This window comes from Emydura macquarii, unplaced genomic scaffold (assembly GCF_026122565.2).
Source record: "Emydura macquarii macquarii isolate MOO-44397 ecotype Brisbane River unplaced genomic scaffold, CSIRO-AGI_Emac_v2 contig_2473, whole genome shotgun sequence".
Classification (NCBI taxonomy): Eukaryota; Metazoa; Chordata; order Testudines; family Chelidae; genus Emydura; species Emydura macquarii.
The window spans coordinates 34,321,336-34,330,735 of NW_027132610.1; the positions used below are offsets into that span (position 1 = coordinate 34,321,336).

Sequence of the window (9,400 nt, forward strand, 5' to 3'; positions counted from 1 at the left end):
ACTGTGCCACAGAGAGACCGCAAAGTACCCAAGGTCACACAGCAAATTAGCCAGAGTCAGGACAAAAGAACCACAGAAGGACGACTCTTAAGGTCCAGCTCTAATCACTAGGCCGCTTCGCCTGCAGGTACAGTATTATAAATCTGGAACACCACATTCCGCAACATCAGCTAACCAGCTATAGTACAGTGATTCTATGTGATGGCTATGAATGTTCTCTGTTTCTCTTTTGTCTGGAGTTTTTACCTCAGCTGCCAGCTGGGTTAAACAAGTGCTTGGGTCTCTGTTAGCAAACAGTATATCCTTCACTTCCATATCTTATATAAAGTGTGTGCTGAGAAAAACATCTGGTGGGGGCAATAGTGCATAAAGAAGTTATGTTCACTCACAGCACGCATGGATTTTCTGTGCATCCCTGCACTGGGTGGTTTTTTACAACCCTCTTCCCCTGGGTGATTCCTGTATTTCCCCAGGAGCTCAGCCACAGAAGAGGCATGTGAATTTTCTAGTTAGTGCTCAGTTTTTTCTGCCTGTACCAGTCACCTTGTTCTGTGCTCTTTGCTCTCTCTTTCCCCATAGGTGGCGCTGCTACACAGCACTTCGCTTGGATGGGAGCATAGTGTGCTGCCCTGCTGATGGCCTGGAGAACTCTATAGTGTTGGGAGTAGCACTAAAAGTGGCAGTAGTAACAGGCCTGGCTGGAAGAGACCTGGCAAAATGAAGAGACTGGACAGTGGGGCTGGCTGACTTGGGAGCGAGTCTACAGGAAGAAAATCAAGTAAGTGGAGCCTGTCTAGCTGGGGGAGTTAAGAAAGGTGTGGGTTGGCTGGATGAACATAATGGGGAAAATCAGGCTGAGGATAGGAAGTTTTGTTATAGGGAATAGCATTCAAGAAATGAGAGTCAGAGAAGGGAAGAGAGCAGAAACAAGGTATTAAACAGAAAAGAAAATGAAGGCAATAGGAAAAGATCAAATTAAAATAGCTAACATAATGTACAATACTGAATGGAAAAATACACTGGTGGAAAAAGAAGAAGAAAACTAGAAGAAAGCAGAGAGCAATGCAGGAGGAAAAAAATAGAAAAGAAGAAAGGATTATAGTGTTAGTAAAAATAAAAAAGATCAAAAGAATGGATAAAAGAGAAGAGAACAAAAATGAGTCATGTTTCTTAAAATCTGTATGTTATATTGAAATTAATGTATTAATTAATATTAATTAATATAATTTTCAAAATGATGTGGTTTTTCACAAGTATTGAAAAAGTGTTTTCACACATTTTAGACATTTTTCCACATTTTGTCACACCTGGGATGGTTTGTCTGTTGAGAGATATGCTTATCGTTTGATCAACTAAGTGAAAATTAAGTGGACGAAAGAGCTACAGATAAATGTAACCAACAAGTTGGAGTTGGCATGGTCTTTTTTATTTTAAATGATAGAATACAAATTATACTATTATATATTTAAAATGCGTAAAAAATAAACCAGAACCACAGAAAATATAAACACCGAAAGCAAGAAATCCCTAAATATAATGTCACTTTATACAAAGCTTTAGTCAAAGAATTACTTTAGTGCCTATTTAATAATACTGGCTTTCACACAATCGGCCCATGAGCTAATCCCTTGCTTCCACCAACAGTAAATTAAAACCCAGACTGGGAAAAGAGTAAAAAATATTTTATGGAGCATCAGTAACCACTCGGTAGTTAAGGTTGAAACTAACTTCCTATTATAAACCCTTATCTCTCTTTTAATGGTGTTGTGTGGGGTTTGTTTTTGTTTTTTTGTTTGTTGAGAATACTAGATAGCTATTTACTGATTTGATGCATAGATATTTCAAGAATTTGACTGGACCACGATAGAAAGACTGGCCAGTCTAAGAGAAGATGAAGTTGAAAGGACATTAATCGTTACGATTTTCTGGTAAACTTATGATGCCTCATAGGTACTGCAAGGACAACTATTTTTCTGCACAGAATCTGTGAGCTATTTAACTAGTCCAGTAGCCAGTTTAGAGTAAACTGATAAAAGAACATACTTTTAAACTCAGAGCATAAATAGACTGTGGAACTCACTGCCACAGGATTTCTTGATCCCAAGAATTTAATACAATTCAAAGAGGGATTAGACACTCATGTGGATAATAAGACTATCCAGGGTTATAATAGTTATTTGAAACAAAGAGTTTTAGAAAGACTAAAAACTGAAGCTCAACCATTCTAGCTGTTAGGGATTAGAATGAGATATTAATAGGGGACGGACCTGTCTACTGCAGGTCTCTTGTCATTGAAATATCTGTTCTTGTCACTGTTAGAGACAGGATACTGGACTAGATGCACAAAGAGTCAGATCCAATATGGCAATTCCTATGTTTGTATTTTCCTTCAAGTAGGACAGGTGAGAGAGCTGGCAGTAATATAGTGAAATCAGCAGTACTCTACTCAGTTTCATGCTACAAAATAGCATTGTGAACAGTCTCCGTGAAATTTACTCTCTTATTATTTGCAGCCTGCTCTTACTCCAGAATCTTCTTTCGAAGAAATAGAGCTGTAAAGGGTAGGAGGGAATCCTGTTTTCTCTCACTGCAGTCTGCCCTACTTTTCCTATTAGACTGGTCCAGCAAAAGCGGAGGATGAATTTTTTCACAGGGTTTTCCAACAGTAGCAGGGTGAGACTGTCCAGATTGGTGCCTGTAGGGATAGGGATATAATTTGGGTATGGTATGACGAGGATACAAAAAAAAGGAGGTAGGAGAAGAGGAAGAACACGGGAAACTTCCTTGTTCTCTGTGCCAAAGAGCAAGGTAGATGGGAGAAATCAAAACCTCACATATTTACTAGCCATATTTCATTTGACAGCCAAATCAAAGAACAGGAACCAGATTAGAATCCCAAGGCCACTGTCTGAAAATAGCTGCTGTCTGAGGGTGACACAGTGGGAGTTTCTTAGAAAACCAATGCACAGGCAACCAGCTACTGTTTGTGGTGAAGGTTTCTTTCATATTGACCTTTAGCAAGAAAATGTAGCCTGTTAACCAACAGATAGCTGGTAAATAAACAGCGAGCTATTGTGCATCTCTCACAGTAATTTGCTTCGTTCTAGACCAAAAGACTTTTACAAATAAGCACAAAAGGGTTTAATGAGCTTTTTACAAATAAGCAATAGAATGACAATAAGAATATTAATATAGAGCTCCATGCCCAGCTTTGTGTTGGAAGAAGCATTTCTGGATGGGACAAATGTAGACATTTTTCTGCTTGATTTTCAGCTGATGTTGCTGAGTGAAAGTCTGAAGGAGATTTGGGTACTACGTGCGAATTAGACCCAGGCCCTTCGTTGAGGTTTAGTATGATTGAATTTCATCCTCATCTGTCACATACAATAAGCAAAGCTAGTTTTAGGAATGTGGAAGGCCCAATGAAGATTTTTTTAATATTTATTTATTTAGTGACTGGCACCATCTTCTCAGACCTTCTTTTTTCCTCTATGCTTTCCTTCAATCTCTGAGCCCATCACAAATCATCTTTGCCCCGCCTCACTCTTTCTTCTGGATTCGATTGTGTACAGACACAGTGAATCTATATCTGTGTGTTCAGACTTCGGGCAACCTCAGGGTCTTGAAATAAAATTGGGAATATTTTGTATGTTTGAGCTATATTTACTGTTGCTAGCCACGTACTGCAGTTCAAGTTTAAAATAAACTTGTCTCCCAAGAGAAAGGGTGGTATTATAAAAAAGACTAATAAAGCCAAATGCTCTAGAATGCACCAGGAGATCCTGCAGACTTCAATGCAGATGTGTAACTTTAGTTGGCATCCACTGACTTGTCTTGTGAAGCTCCTAAGAATGGATAACCGGGAATAGGCAGTGCCATAAGAAGAAGAAAGGGATAGGCTTTGAGATTAGGGGAACGAAATAGGCAGGCTTGTAGATGCCAACTACAGCTCCTAAGTCATGCTCCACTTCTATGCTGTGTTCTCCTGAAATCCTCCTTCTCTCAATACAGTGTTTAAGCTCCTTGTGGCCCTTATCTCTGTGCAGCAGATCTCTTTTCCTTGCTGTTCTCCTTGCTACAGCTGGTGCTTGTTTGCAGCAACACCTGCTTACGAGTAGCAACATTTCCCCTTTTGCTACTGTGAATTGTCGGCACTCCCCATAACAGCAACAGCCACTTAGGAACAACAAAGCAAAAGGGCACAGATATGTTGCTACTAATGAGTATCTTGAAGGTTTAGAATTTTCCTCCTGCTTTGTCCTTTCTAGGGCCACAGCATGACGGCATGTGCAGGAAACCCTGAGCTCCACTTCCTGGTGAAAATGCAGAGAAACACACAGATGTGGAAAAGTAACCAAGTGCTGGGTGCCAAGCTGATAAGCAGGAAGATGGCAAAAAATGGCAATGTCTGATTGGTAAATCTTCCTATGTGCAAATTTGGGGTACTCGTATGTGTCTGTATCTCTTTAAAAGTGTTGTATGAGTTTCAGTAGTTTCAGTCAAAGGTGTGTCTAAATCCCCTAAATTGTTTTGAAAACCTTATTTTTTAAAAATGTATGAATAACTCCACGTTCATTGATAGCTTTTGTCTTTTTGCCACATCCCCTGCCACCCTTCAGTTTGTCATCTGTGTCTATGCAGCATGTTAGCAAGTACCATGTGTGCTGCTGAATATCAATTTCATGTTATTTAACTCCGTGAGGTGCACAATATATTTTTCCCCAAAATGTGTTCCAGTAGTCACATTATACAACAGTGTAATCTGAATATGAATAGGCCTTAAAAAAAGAAGACAGTACAGAAAATTACTTGTGGGTGTTTATGCACTGGTATAATAGACTGAAAGTATTTAAGAAGTTGACATGAGATAACAAAGTTTTACAGAGTACAGTGTAATGGCAAAATTATTTTTCTCTTTTAATTCCATGTTACTTTTTTCCTTGAGCTCCAAAGAGAAAAAGACATAGGACGCCAATTGGGATTTTGTCAATTTAGTAGCTGAGGAGTAAGAGAACTCCCTTCTACAATCCATCCACTCTTTCTTTAAGTTCCTCCTTGACAGACACTTCTTAAAGTCATAGTCCTCATCCCACAAAATATAATGGAAGTGACATGGCAACTTCATACTACAATCCTGCCGCTCCTTATCCCCTCTCTGCTATCTCTTCTGGCTGCAGCTGATCTCTGTAAGGCCAGATTCTCCATCCTGAACTCATTCACAATAAGTTATTCACATAAAGTAGTTGCACAGACATCAATATGATTGGTTGTGTGGGTAAGTGCTATTTACAGTGATTAAGGGTGGCCCAGTCTGCCGTCTGGATTGTAAGTACTTTGAACCAGGACTTTTGTCCTCATACTTGTCTGCAAAGTGCCAATCTATATAATTCATTAATTATAATAATACCCAATTTGTGGCTTTAGAGCTACACGTGGTTCTGCATAGTCCTTTCTTCTTCAGTTTGAATAAGACATCACACAGAGTTTTCTTGACACAGATGCAGCAGTGCCCCAGGGCATAGAGTGACTGAATAAAACAAAACCTAGGGACAGACAAACACCCTCCATTAAGTTTGTATTGGCACTGGAATCCAATTAAAGTAAGTGACATCTCTAGCTTTGATATTTCCACTCATATTCTAACCTTTATTTAGTTGGTTTCATGTATATTATCATTGCTACTTCATAATACATTTGTTTATATTCTAAATATCTTTAATCCTTTTATGATTCTTTGTGATTCTTTCTGAGATTGAAGTGGTTCTTGACACATTGTTGCTCTGAAGTCTTCTTTGAAAGCCTTTTATTTCAAATGTATTTACATGGTTAACAATGTTTTCTTATTTACTATATAGCTGACATAAAAGCAATAAATACAGGGTGGCAACTTCCCTAAATTCTTATTGCCTTCAGGTATATGTAGTTGGTATCTCTTATAAAGTGAAGGTGATGATGTGACAAAACAGAGGGAAATGATACTGCTGCAGGAAACGAGACGAGAACAGAGAAACCTGCTGAGGGGAAAAGGCAACTACAGGAATGATGTTAACCAAATATATGAGGTCATCCCAAATCAATCCATTACCATCTACAAATGATATGGTGATCTCCACCCTGACCAGTTCTAACAAAGTAGCAGAAGGAAGAGCATTGACAGTGTCTCTTTTCTGCATTTGATTATGTTCATTGGATTTTGTATCTCAAGACACTTGCATATCACCATACTACATGTCTCATGCATTAAAGCAAACTGTTCTACTGAGGATAGTTGTGGATGAGTGAGATCGGTTGTTACATATATCTGGCATATTGGTTGAAATAATTCTGAAGTCCTTTTGAAATATTCTTAACCCTATTCACCATGGTGTTAATGGAAGAAGCATGTCATTTTTCTGGTTCATGAACAGTACAATTCGAACAACACATGCATCTATATCTAGACTTAAGGGTGTGTGTTGGGGGGGGGAGGGGTTGTTGGTTTTTTTTTCCCAATTTCTTCATGAACTTCTTTTTATCAAATGATGAGAAACACTAATTGCTCAGTGATGACAGCTGCTCCGAGGTAAAACTGCTTTTTGAACGTTTCATACCATTACTTACTTTGCTTGCTTAACTGAGGCATCTTAGAGACTGTTGACCACAATGGATGCCTGGTGACCCTCACCTTTCTCACAGATAGAGTTACTGAATTTCACAGAATGTTCCTGCCTGATATTTGCAAAACATCTGTGATTTGTCTTCACTAGATGTCAGAATGCACCCAGGAAGCCTCACGATGCAGAGCATGCTATAAGCAACAGAATAGGACATGCTTCCTGTGAATTGTTGAATGTTATTTGTTCAGGAGAAGGAAGAGAGAGTAGGATGGGTTAATGGAAATAGAAGGTAAGAACCACACACAACAACATCCCAAAAGCAATAAAAGGTGACTAATGCATGTGAATTTAGATACTTCTGTGCTGCAGAAGATGCTAACCTTAAAAGATAACAAGAAAGTTCCATTAGTATCATATTATTCTATTCTATTCTATTATATATATATAATATATTATATGATATTATGTTATATTATATTATATATTTTTATGTGCGGCAGGCTTCAGCAGGATCAGAGGCTCAAAACTCCAATAAACAGACTTTCCCATTTTCAAAGCATTGACAAGTTATGGTGAATGACAGGTATTATATTTGAGGAAAGGATTAAAGAAAGAAAAAAGAAGGGTTCTAGCACCAGTGAGGGAATATAAGCACCTGCTTGGAACCCCAGAAATGTCATATGCTTTCTATTCTTGACTCATTATCAGAGAGCAGGGTGTCCATGAAGTTGTAATGGCATTAGAAGCAATATCAATGAATGCACGCTTACAATGGTTGCATGTTTTTCAATTGAAAGCAAAGCTTTCAGTCTTCCTAGTGGCCATTAGGTGTCTTTGTGAGGAATAACCACAAACTAGTGAGACATGATTTTGGGCATCTTATCAACTGGGATGCCATAAGAGCTGCCTGTCTGCCATATTTAAAAAGTGATAGTACTGTAATAAAATAAATAATAATAATAAATTAATTCACCGTGTAACACGACAGCCTGTCTCTTCAATGGTCAAAGATACCAAAAGCAGCCAGCCCTATTCTGGAAAGGAATCTAGCCTTCAGGTGCTGGGAATCATCTGACCCAGCTGGACAGCATTTAGTGATTGGGGCCGATGATTCCCAACGAAGGCATATAAAGGAGACAAGGGTCCAGGAGAACACCAGGACTGTACTTTCCTGCACCTGTAGCAAAAGGTTGTAAGAGCCCAAGAAAGCCCTGCATACCCTCTAGCCTCAAGCTGGGGGAAGGTTCAGTACATTAAGCTACCAAAGACCAGAATGTCCTACAATCTTAGCTGAAGAACAGGAATGCTGCTTTTTGTTCTTGTTTTAGTTTCTTCTTTTTGTGTGCATTAAAAAATAAGCAGAGCCCCGAGGAAAGGGCTACAGACTGAATTGGATGTGGCTGATAGTTTGTCCCAGGCTGGTGATCGGAACCACCAGCCTACATTAGTTCTCTAACATTTTTGGCCAGTCCTGTTCTATGCAAATCAATGGCCAAATTCTTATTGACTTCAAGAGTTGTTAAATTGGGCTTTACATTTCCAATTGCTACTTATTCACAGGCTTTTGTATTACAGATTATTTATAGCCTAAATTATAGCCTGGATACGGTAGATAGTTAAAAACACAGCAGCAGAAATATCAAATGCATAAAAAAGGAGAGGATCGATGCATTAAGAAATGCTGTACTCTACCCTTTCATAAGGTATTTTCAAATATGACAGAATCTTGCTTATTTGCATCAGTGACAGAGAGACCCTTTGTGAGTTACTGAATGTTGTGATAAGGGCAGGTTAAAGAGTACAATAATCAAAAATGTATATGGCAAGCGAACATATTCTTTGTTCATTTTTTTATATTATGCAGTTTAGTTTTAATCAATTGTTACAACACTTTACAGTACATGAGGAAAAGTGGTATAATGTAAACAATAATGAAATCTTATTAATATGAATTCCTTCTATATCATCTGATATTAACCCTTAGCTGTGAGAGACAGACCAACACTTTTTGTGCAGTTTGAAAGGAAAGATTTGATGTCATAGATAGCATGCTGGAAAAAGATAGGTGGCAGTTCTCTTTGAAGCTCTTCCTACTGCCAAAACAGATCTCCACATACACAGCTGATACAGATGATGACCACACAGAACCCTCATGCCCATAGGATACAGATCCACACACAATACAGATTCCCATCACAGTTAATGTCACCCTTCTGCCAGGAGGAGTCAGTAGCAACAAAGGCTGGGTTCAGCATCTATGGAACACAAAACAGAAGTGGCTTGAGCTCCCGTCCAGTAATCTGAGAAAATTAAATACCACCCAGGTGCCTCTTAGAGCTCATACTTCCCTGCTCACAAGCACAAAAGAAAACTTTTATTAAAAGGGAAAGGGAACCAAGCATTAATTTGGGAAACCACAACCACATTCAAAACCATGTGACCATAAGCACACCGATACCACAGTACATTGAGAAGTGTCCTTTGCCTGAGTTTCAAACCTTGTGGTGGAAAGGTTTGACAAACAAATGTTCCTTTAACACATCACTCCTTCTTCCACTGCACCTAATTCAGTCCTTTGTTAGCAAAGACCCAGAGTTCAGAAGTGTGTCCATAGGGTTTCCCTACTACCCTGAGGGGAGGGGGAAAGGTCAAACAATGCCTCTGCAACTGGCTCACAGCCGCCACTGCTCCTCTGCCATCACTGTCAGCTGTCTCTCTGATGCCACTAGCCACTTGTGCTTCCTGCTCCCACAACATCATGTTCTGAGGTTCCACCACTTAACCCAGCTCTTTCAGCATGTAGT

At 39.1% G+C, this 9,400-nt stretch overlaps 1 long non-coding RNA gene across 1 annotated transcript; it reads left to right on the forward strand.

Moving 5' to 3' along the window:
* Positions 1 to 676: 676 nt before the first annotated feature.
* LOC137162877 (uncharacterized) lies at positions 677 to 5,780 on the forward strand. The gene is made up of 4 exons (XR_010922543.1): positions 677 to 778; positions 3,274 to 3,346; positions 4,269 to 4,415; positions 5,499 to 5,780. It is a non-coding gene; the product is annotated as an uncharacterized lncRNA (long non-coding RNA).
* The last annotated feature ends 3,620 nt before the right edge of the window (positions 5,781 to 9,400 follow it).